We start from the raw sequence: 11,557 nt of genomic DNA, 5'->3' as shown, positions 1-11,557 counted from the left end.
TATGGTCCCAGGTCTTATTACTGTTATGAATTCAATAGAGAAAGGAGGTTCTAGTTAATTAAAATGATTTAATTTTACAAGATTTATGAAGTAGGAAAAATGTGTTGTCGTTTTTTTGTGCAGAAACACTCATAAAATAAGCTTCTGTGGGAATTTCCTGGTGGTCCACTGGTTAAGACTTCCTGCTTCCAATGAAGGGTGTATGGTTTCCATCCCTGGTCTGGGGACAAAGATCGTACATGACACTTGGCAAAAAAAAAAAAAAAAGAAAGAAAGAAAGAAATAGCATTGTAATTTAAGTTAGTTTAAAAGGACATAACTGGAGAAGGGAATGGCAACCCACTCCAATGTTCTTGCCTAGAAAAATCCTATGAACAGAGCAGCCTGGTAGGCTATAGTCCATGGGGTTGTAAAGAGTCAGACAAGACTTAGCAACTAAACCACCATCACCAAAAGAGATAAATAAAAACTGGCAACAAATTGATAAAATAATCCATAAGTACTGGCTATGCATGCAACAATTCTATCTACAAATGACTTACATTGTAAACACTGGAAATGGAAGAATGTATGTTGCATTATAGACAGAAGGAAGACCAAGAGAAATTACTGATTCCTTTTATACTCTTACCTGGCTGTAATACCAGGAGCAGACAGTTTATGCAAGACAATATTTCTGTAAGCAAAATAAAATAGATTTCTGGAAAGGAATCCTTTTGCAGATTAATATATTAGTCTGTCTAATCAGAATGTTGTTTATAACTTGGTTAATTTCTACTTACTGATCACATAAAATGTGACAAAAAAAAAATCTGTGGTTTGGAGCAGGCCCTTCAGAGTTCCTTGGACAGCAAGGAGATCAAACCAGGTAATCCTAAAGGAAATCAGTACTGAATATTCATTGGAAGGACTGGTACTGAAACTGAAGCTCCAATAATTTGGCCACCTGATGTGAAGGACTAACACACTGGAAAAACCCTCATGCTGGAAAAGATTGAGAAAGGTAGAGGGAGAAGGGGACAACAAAAGGTGAGATGGTTGGATGGCATCACTGACTTGATGGACATGAGTTAGAGCAAGCTTCAGGTGTTGGTTATGAACAGGGAAGCCTGGCATGCTGCAGTGCAAGGGGTCACAGTTCAGTTCAGTTCAGTTCAGTCACTCAGTCGTGTCCGACTCTTTGCGACCCCATGAATCGCAGCACGCCAGGCCTCCCTGTCCATCACCAACTCCTGGAGTTCACTCAGACTCATGTCCATCGAGTCAGTGATGTTATCCAGCCATCTCATCCTCTGTCGTCCCCTTCTCCTGCCACCCCCAATCCCTCCCAGCATTCAGAATCTTTTCTAATGAGTCAACTCTTCGCATGAGGTGGCCAAAGTACTGGAGTTTAAGTCACAGAGTCAGATAGGACTGAGTGACTGAACTGAACTTAATATGGACACAAGAGGGTGCACTAGGACCATTATTTCTGTCCCCACCAGAGAGGCTGCAATTATCTCAGACACACATTAGGGAAGCGTCCAGGAAACCTCCTCAAATAGGTGAATACAGATACAAGCCAACTGAACCTAACAGACATGTACAGAACACCACCCAACAGTCCCAGAATATGCATTCTTCTCAAGAGTACACGAAGCATTCACTGAGATAGACCAGGTGTTAAACCACGAAACAAATTTGAACAAATTTAATAAGATTAAAATTATACAAAGTATATTCTCCAACCAAAATGGAATAAAATAAGTAATAAATAGCAGAAGCAAAATAGAAAATCTACAAATATGTGAAATTTAACACAGTCATAAACAATGATTCTAAGGGAAAAAAATCACAAACAGGGCTTCTCAGATGGCTCAGTGGTAAAGAATCTGCCTGCCAATTCAGAAGACATGGGTTCAATCCCTGATTCATGAAGGTTCCACATGCTGTGAAGCAACTAAGCCCGTGTACCACAACTACTGAGCCTGTGCTCCAGAGCCCAGAAGCAGCAGCTACTGAAGCCTGTGCATTCTACAGCCTGGGCTCCTCAACTACTGAGCCTGTGCTCCAGGGCCCAGGGGCCACAGCTGCTGAAGCCTGTGTACCACAACCACTGAGCCTGTGCTCTTCAACAACTGAGCCTGTGCTCCAGAGCACAGGGGCTGCAGCTACTGAACCCTGTGTACCACAACCACTGAGCCTGGGCTCCTCAACTACTGAGCTTGTGCTCCAGAGCACAGGGGCTGCAGCTACTGAAGCCTGTGTACCACAACCACTGAGCCTGTGCTCCTCAACTACTAAGCCTCTGCTCCAGAGCCCAGGGGCCGCAGCTACTGAAGCCTGTGCACCCTACAGCCTGTGCTCCTCAACTGAGCCTGTGCTCCAGGGCCCAGGAGCCACAGCTGCTGAAGCCTGTGCACCCTTCAGTCTGTGCTCCACGACAAGAGAAGCCACTGCAATGAGAAACCCACACACCACAGCTAGAGTAGCCCTTGCATGCCACAGCCAGAAAAAAGACTGCACAGCAAGGAAGACCCAGCACAGCCAAAACAAACAAAAAATTTTAAGAAGTCACTAATTTAGATTTTTCTAAATCTAAAGGAATTTAGAAAAATATATGGAGACACATGAAAATAAGTATACAATATACCAAATTTATGGTATGCAACAAAAGCCGTACTACACGAGAAGTTTATGGCAGTAAACATGGCTATTAAATAAAAGAAAAACCTCAAATCAAAAATCTAAACTTATGTCTCAAGGAACAAGAAAAAAAAGAACAAATTAAGCCCAAACTACACAGGAAAAATGGGGACAATAAAGGTGAAAACAGATATAAATAGAGAATTTTTTTAAATGGAAAAAAGTCAACAAAACCAAGAGCTGATTTTTGAAAAGCTCAACAAAATTGACAAATTATTAGCTGGACTAAGAAAAAAGGGCAAAACCTGAATATCTAAAATTAGGAATGAAAGAGGACACATTGCAAATAATGTCACAGAAATAAAAATATCACAGAAATAAACTTCTATGAAAATTATATGTTCAAAAACTAGATTATGTTAGAGAAATAGATAAATTCAAAGAAACATGCAACTTACCAAGGATGATGAAGAAATTAAAAATCTAGACTGATGTATAACTAGAAAGATTGAAGCATTAATCAAAAGCCTTTCAAAAATGAAAATACTAGGTTGTTTCATTAGGGAATTTTATCAAACATTTAAAAAAAAAGAGGAGAAGACACTCCCAAACTCATTCTATGAGGTCAGCATTACCCTTACCTAAGAACCAGACAAAGAAAACAAATGACTAATATAGTAAGAATAGTAAGAATAAGAATAATAAACAAATACTAGCAAACAATTAACAGCATAGTAAAAGGATTATACATCATAACCAGGTTGGATTTATACCTAATGTAAGGATGGTTTTATATACAAAATCAATCAATGTACTAACCCACAGTAACAGCAGGAAGATCAAAAACTACATTATCATATCAGTTGATGCAGCAAAAGTTTTTGACAAAATTAAATACCTTTTATAAAAAGAAACACTCAACAAACTAGTAATAGGAGGAAATAATCTGAACATAATAAAAACCACATGTGGAAAATCTTGCACCTACCATCATACTCTATGAGGAAAGACTGAAAGCTCTTCCTCTAAGGTGAGGAACAAGGCAAGGACACCCACTATTACTGTTTCTATTCCACAAAGAACTAAATGTTCTAGCCAGAAATACCCAATAAGAAAAAAGAAAGAAATGGCATGTACATTTGTAAAGAAGAATTAAAATGAGTCTGTTCGTAGGTGATATAAACAAAAAAACAGAAAGACCTTAATGACTTCAGGGAAAAAAAAAAAAAACAGAACTATTAATCAAATTTTTGCAGGATACAAAACAGCACTCAAACATCAGTGTGTTCCAATACAACAGCCAGGACCAATCCACAGGGAAATTAGGAACACAATTTTATTTACTGAAGCCTCTGAAAAGATGAAATGTTGAGGAATAAACTTGACCAAGGAGTTGAAAAACTTGTACACTAAAAACTACAAAACACTGTTAAAAGAAATCAAAGATATAAGTAAATGGAAAGACAGCTGGTAGATTGGAAGACTTAATACTGTTAAAATATCCATACTACATGGATATAAAATACTATGAACAGTTGGTACCTTTACCATAATCAAGTTATTTAGTGTCTAAGCTATACAAATAATGGCATATTTTATATTTCTTATTCACCTCCCTTTTAATGCATCAACTATAATGAGGCTAATTTTCTATGAATTCATAAGAAGTTTCTTAATCGTATTTTACAACTGCTTTGTATTCTATGGTGTACCATGATATATTTTATTCTATACCTTTTGCTTAAGAAATGATATTGTCCTATATTAGTAAACTTAGTTCCTTAGTTCTTAGTTCAGTCGCTCAGTCCTGTCAGACTCTTTGCGACCCCATAAATCGCAGCACGCCAGCCCTCCCTGTCCATCACCAACTCCCGGAGTTCACTCAGACTCACGTCCATCGAGTTAGTGATGCCATCCAGCCATCTCATCCTCTGTCGTCCCCTTCTCTTCCTGACCCCAGTCCCTCCCAGCATCAGAGTCTTTTCCAATGGGTCAACTCTTCGCATGAGGTGGTCAAAGTACTGGAGTTTCAGCTTTAGCATCATTCCTTCCAAAGAAATCCCAGGGCTGATCTCCTTCAGAATGGACTGGTTGGATCTCCTTGCAGTCCAAGGGACTCTCAAGAGTCTTCTGCAACACCACAGTTCAAAAGCTTCAATTCTTCGGCACTCAGCTTTCTTCACAGTCCAACTTCCATATATGACCACTGGAAAAACGATAGCCTTAAACTAGTAGTAAACTGTCATCATATATATCAGAAAATTAGTCATTTTATACCTGAAAAACTTTATCTATAGAATAGATCTCTAGAAGTTGAATAACTTAACAAAAAGAATATGTGCGTTTGTAATTTTTATAGATATTGCAAAAATTTTACCATAAATGTTGTACCAATTTATTCTCCCAATAGAAATGTGTGAACATATTGATTAACCATATTTTTGATCCACAAGATTTAACCTAAATTTTTCAACATTTTCAATGCAATAAATAAAAGGTAATGTTTCAATGTGCTTTAAATAAATAAATGTGTTTAAACACCTCTTCATGTGTTTAACAACTCTGTACTTTGATTTGCAGCCTTTGAGTATTCCTTGGTTACTTGGTAAATGCCATTGATTGAATATGAATTTTTATAAATACAAATTATATAGTCTTTATAGGTATTTGGAAATTCCTATGAAGGTTTTTCACCCTGATTATTGGATATGTGCTTGAAATAGCCCAGTTCATATATTCATTTGGATCATTCTTCATTTTTTGTGTTGTTATGAGTATATATATCAATCTTTCTATTGGCCCCTGAACACTGGAAGTATACATTTCAATAAGATTCTTACTTATAAAGATATTATAGTTTTGTGGAAAGATAATTAAAACAGAATGATAAATCCTACAAAGTTATCCCAACAATATATAGGAATAAAGAAAAATTGCCTAATTCAGAATTGAGGAAACAGGAAAGTCCTACTAAAGGCCAATCCTTACTGTTAAGTAAAACACAACCAGTAAAATAATGAAAGGAGGGCATTCATTAAAGTGACAACCAGCAGCATTTGTTATTGCTCAAAGTCAGGAAAAGATGCTTTGAATTTAAGAAACATAAACCAAAAATATTCTTTTAATTTCAGAAGTTGAAGTAGTCTTAGAACTAGTGTTCCACATGGACCAAGTGGGTAGGTTTGTGAAAGATGAGGCTGGAGAGATAAATGGAAGTTTAGAGGCTGGAGTTTACATTGAAAATCCCCTCAAGGATTGTAAGCACCCGAGTGACACAGAATCAGGCAGTTTAGGAAAAGATATTAACTTGGCCAAGACTGAAGAATGAATTGGAGCAGTGATAACCATGGTAGAAACAATGCAAGAAAAGCATTGTGGATAATGGGATGTGAGGAATCAACTAGAGGTCCATGGAAGACATTGCCAACCAGGCAAGGTTTACCTGCAGTGCATGCATTTGAAAGTCTGGAGTTTCCTGGAAGTAGCTTTCCAAAACAAGGAAACATAAAACTTCCCAACACGTGAAAGTACATGAGATACATTTTGCTATTGTTGCTAAGTCACTTCAGTCGTGTCCAACTCTGTGTGACCCCGTAGACGGCAGCCCACCAGGCTTCCCCATCCCTGGGATTCTCCAGGCAAGAACACTGGAGTGGGTTGCCATTTCCTTCTCCAATGCATGAAAGTGAAAAGTGAAAGTGAAGTTGCTCAGTCATGTTCGACCCTCAGCGACCCTATGGGCTGCAGCCTTCCAGGCTCCTCCACCCATGGGATTTTCCAGGCAAGAGTACTGGAGTGGGGTGCCATTGCCTTCTCTGATGAGATGCATAATTACCATATAAAAGCACTTCAGTCAGTCAGTCAGTTCAGTCCCTTAGTCGTGTCCAACTCTTTGTGACCCCATGAATTGCAGCACGCCAGGCCTCCCTGTCCATCACCAACTCCCACAGTTCACTCAAACTCATGTCCATCAAGTCAGTGATGCCATCCAGCCATCTCATCCTCTGGCGTCCCCTTCTCCTGCCCCCAATCCCTCCCAGCATCAGAGTCTTTTCCAATGAGTCAACTCTTTGCATGAGGTGGCCAAAGTACTGGAGTTTCAGCTTTGGCATCATTCCTTCCAAAGAAATCCCAGGGCTGATCTCCTTCAGAATGGACTGGTTGGATCTCCTTGCAGTCCAAGGGACTCTCAAGAGTCTTCTCCAACACCACAGTTCAAAAGCATCAATTCTTTGGCGCTCAGTTTTCTTCACAGTCCAACTCTCACATCCATACATGACTACTTAGGAGCAAAAAAAGTTGGCTAATTTAGAACTGGGGTCACAGGAAAGAACATAAATTGGGGTGTTGGACACGGAGGACACCCAGATTTAGAGATCTATAAAGTGGTATCATTAAGGATGGAACAGATATTTTTTTAAGGCAAGAAGGTATAATGAACATTCTGTTTAATGAACATTAAACAGAGTAAAGGTATATTTTGCTTATCATAGAGTGAAATTTTCAGAGGTCACAATCAAAAGATTATGGAGAGTAGTGTACAGTGAGAGACTGGGTTCTGGGAAGAGAATCAAAGAGCAATTTGAGAAAGAGGGGAAATATAGGTGACCTGAATGGGGACAATACAATGGGCTAACAGCGGAGAAGACAAGGAGGTAAACAATGCAAAAGTAATTAGCCTCAAACATTCAGATAAAATTTGACATTAGAGCAGCAAAGAATTGATGCTTTTGAACTGCAGTGTTGAAGAAGACTCTTGAGAGTCTCTTGGACAGCAAGGAGATCAAACCAGTCAATCCTATAGGAAATCACTCCTGAATATTCATTGGAAGGACTGATGCTGAAGCTGAAGCTTTGGCCACCTGATGGAAAGAACTGATTCATTGGAAAAGACCCTGATACTGGGAAAGATTGAAGATAGGAGGAGAAGGGGACGACAGAGGATGAGGTGGTTGGATGGCATCACTGACTCTATGGATATGAGTTTGAGCAATCTCTGAGAGTTGGTGATGGACTGGGAAGCCTGGTATGCTGCAGTCCATGGGGTCTCAAAGAGTCGGACATGACTGAGTGGCTGAACTAACTCCTACATTGCAGGTGGACTATTTACATCTGAACCACAAGTGAAGCCCACTTTAAAAATGCTAATGGAGATGTCAGAAGTTAGAGGTTTGGCCAAATCATCAGGAAGTCTGGACTTTGTGTTGCACATGTTTGTTTTTAAAGAGTTCTTGGGGATAAATGAAGACTACCCTCACCTGAAAACCTGTTTCAATGATAATTCTGTAACTATCTTTATTAATAAAATAGCTAGAACATCTCATTTAACTACTGACATTTTACAAAGTTTTATTTCCTATTTGGGCACTAAAAGAACTGCATTTTCCAACTTTTGATTGAACTAATAAAGCTATGAAACTGCTGAGTTTTCTGTATAACATCTGGATCAGAGTCCAGTGTGGAGAGGGAAATTACTTTGATTTATTTTAATAGAGAAATATTTTTAAACATATTAACTCAGTGTAAGATTACTGGCAACTGAAAAGGGAAAAAGTGAACTTACTTTGGAAGGAGCAATTGCAGGAAGCAGCGGTGATATCTACATCTGGACAAGCAGATGTCGAGGCTGGAGTTACTGAGCCTCGGGGAAGCTGGGGAAGGGGCCGTGAGCTGCTGAGACGCTACCCTCAGGGAAGGGCACCATGCTTGGCTCTGGGTGGCATCTCTGAGTTTGGGGAAGGCACCCCACGGACAGGGACTCAGACCTCTGAGCTGACATGTGGAGCGAGCTGCATTGAGATTAGTCCTGCTGTGTTATTAGTAGAAAGACTGCAAGATGGACTCAAATGCTGACAGGAAAAATGTTGTTGTGGCAGCTTCTGCTGATTGGAGTTGTTTTAGTCCCTCAGTCCTGTCTGACTCTTTGCAACATCATGGATTGTAGCCTGCCAAGCTCCTCTGTCCATTGAATTCTCCAGGTAAGAATACTGGAGTGGGTTGACATTTCATCTTCCAGGGGATCTTCCTAACCCATGGTTTGAACCCACACATCCTGCATTGGCAGACAGATTCTTTACTGCTGAGGCTTCAGGGAAGCCATAGATGATTTTATATATATGTAAAATGTATCTACTACAAAGATTCCCCCCTGGGCATAATTCAAAAGCCTCAATCCTCAATTGATAAACAAGGTCATACTGTACTGCACAGAACTGTATTTAATGTCCTGTGATAAACCATAATGAAGAGAACTTAAAAGATGTGTGTATAACTGTACTTCAATACCAAAATCAGATTGGTTATATTCTTTGCAGCCGAAGATGGAGAAGCTCTATACAGTCAGCAAAAATAAGACCAGGAGCTGACTGGCTCAGATAATGAACTCCTTATTACCAAATTCAGACTTAAATTGAAAAAAGTAGGGAAAACCATTAGACTATTCAAGTATGACCTAAATCAAATCCCTTATGATTATACAGTGAAAGTGACAAATAGATTCAAGGGATTAGATCTAATAGACAGAGTGCCTGAAGAACTACGGGTGTAGGTTTGTGATATTGTACAGGAGGCAATGATCAAGAACATCCCCCCAAAAAAAATAAATACAAAGAGGCAAAATGGTTGTCTGAGGAGGTCTTAACATAGCTGAGAAAAGAAGAGAAGCTAAAGGCAAAGGAGAAAAGGAAAGATAAACCCATCTGAATGCAGAGTTCCAAAGAGTAGCAAGGGGAGATGAGAAAGCCATCCTCAGTGATCAATGCAAAGAATTAGAGGGAAAAAATAGAAAGGGAAAGTCTAGAGATCTCTTCGAGAAACTTATAGATGCCAAGGGAATATTTCATGCAAAGATGGGCACAATAAAGGACAGAAATTATATGGACCTAACAGAAGCAGAAGATATTAAGAAGATGTGGCAAGAATACACAGAAGGAGTATACAGAAAAGATCTTAATGATCCAGATAACCATGAGGGTGTGATCATCACTCACCTAGAGCCAGACATCCTGGAGTGCCAAGTTAAGTGGGTCTTAGGAAGCATCACTATAAACAAAGCTAGTGAGGTGATGGGATTCCAGTTGAGCTATTCCAAATCCTAAAAGATGATGCTGTGAAAGTGATGCACTCAATATGCCAGCAAATTTGGAAAGCCCAACAGTGACCACAGGACTGGAAAAGGTCAGCTTTTATTCCAATCCCAAAGATAGACAATGCCAAAGAATGTTCAAACTACTGCAAAACTGCACTCATCTCACATGTTAACAAAGTAATGCTCAAATTTCTCCAAGTGAGGCTTCAACAGTATGTGAACGAACTGAGAACTTCCAGATGTTCAAGCTGGATTTTCAAAAGGCAGAGGAACCAGAGATCAAATTGCCAACATCTGTTAGATCATCGAGAAAGCAAGAGGGTTCCAGAAAAACATCTACTTCTGCTTTATTGACTACACAAAGTCTTTGACTGTGTGGACCACAACAAACTGTAGAAAATTCTGAAAGAGATGGGAATACCAGACCATCTGACCCTCCTCCTGAGAAATCTGTTTGCAGGTCTAGCAGAAACAGTTAGAACCAGACATGGAACAATGGACTGGTTTCAAATTGGGAAAGGAGTACATCAAGGCTGTATATTGTCACTGTGCTTTTTTTAACTTATATGCAGAGTACATCAGGCAAAATGCTGGGCTGGATGAAGCACAAGCTAGAATCAAGATTGCCAGGAGAATTATCAATAATCTCAAGTATGCAGATGACACCGTCTTTATGACAGAAAGTGAAGAGGAACTGCTGTACCTCTTGATGAAAGTGAAAGAAGACAGTGAATAAGCTGGCTTAAGACTCAGCATTCAAAAAACGAAGATCATGGCATCTGGCCCCATCACTTCATGGCAAATAGATGGGGAAACAGTGGAAACAGTGACAGACTTTATATTCTTGGGCTCCAAAATCACTGCAGATGGTGACTTCAGCCATTAAATTAAAAGATCCTTGCTCCTTGGAAGAAAAGCTATGAAAAACCTAGACAGTGTATTGAAAATCAGAGACATCATTTCGCTGAAAAGGTCTGTCTAGTCAAAGCTATGGTTTTTCCAGTAGTCATCTTTTGATATGAGAATTAGACCATAAATAAGGCTGAGCATTGAAGAATTTATGCTTTTCAGCTGTGGTGCTGGAGAGGACTCTTGAGAGTCCCTTGGAGATTCCAAGGAGTCCCAAGGAGATCAAACCAGTTAATCCTGATAGAAATCAACCCAGAATATTCATTGATACTGAAGCTGAAGCTCCAATGCTTTGGCCCCCAGATGCGAAGCACTGACTCATTTGAAAAGACCCTAATGCTAGGAAAGATTGAAGGCAAGAGGTGAAAGGCAAGACAGAGGATGAGATAGTTGTATGACTCAAGGGACATGAGTTTGAGCAAGCTCTGGGAGATGGTGAAGGCAAGGGAAGCCTGAAATGCCGCAGTCCATGGGGTGGCAAAGAGTCAGGCATGACTGAGCAACTGAACAACAACAAAAAGGCAACTGTGAACTGGATGAGGACAGACATCCTGTTTAGTTCACCCTCATGACCAGGGTCCAGTGCTCTGCTTTGTACATAGGTGGTACTGGGGGAAATAAAAAAGACTATTAATAAGTGAATTCAGTAAGTATTTATTGAATACACATCACATTTTCTCCAGAATCCTATAGTGAACAACTAGATATGATTTCAGGCTTCAAAGAGCTTCACATTTTCTATCTTTTCTCTTAAAGCCTCTCTCTCACCATGACTCGAAAGGTAGCACCCCTCACAAATGAAATGTTCATGGAAGAAAAATGAGAATGTGCTTATGATGTTATCAGAGCCATCTAGAGGTTGAGATTAGCAAAAGCTCTGAAAATTTAACTTGCAATGTTTTTATTTTTTCCCTTCTATCACAGCATAAATATCCT

This window comes from Bos javanicus, chromosome 16, assembly GCF_032452875.1.
Source record: "Bos javanicus breed banteng chromosome 16, ARS-OSU_banteng_1.0, whole genome shotgun sequence".
NCBI lineage: Eukaryota > Metazoa > Chordata > Mammalia > Artiodactyla > Bovidae > Bos > Bos javanicus.
Note: the sequence above shows the minus strand (reverse complement) of the source record.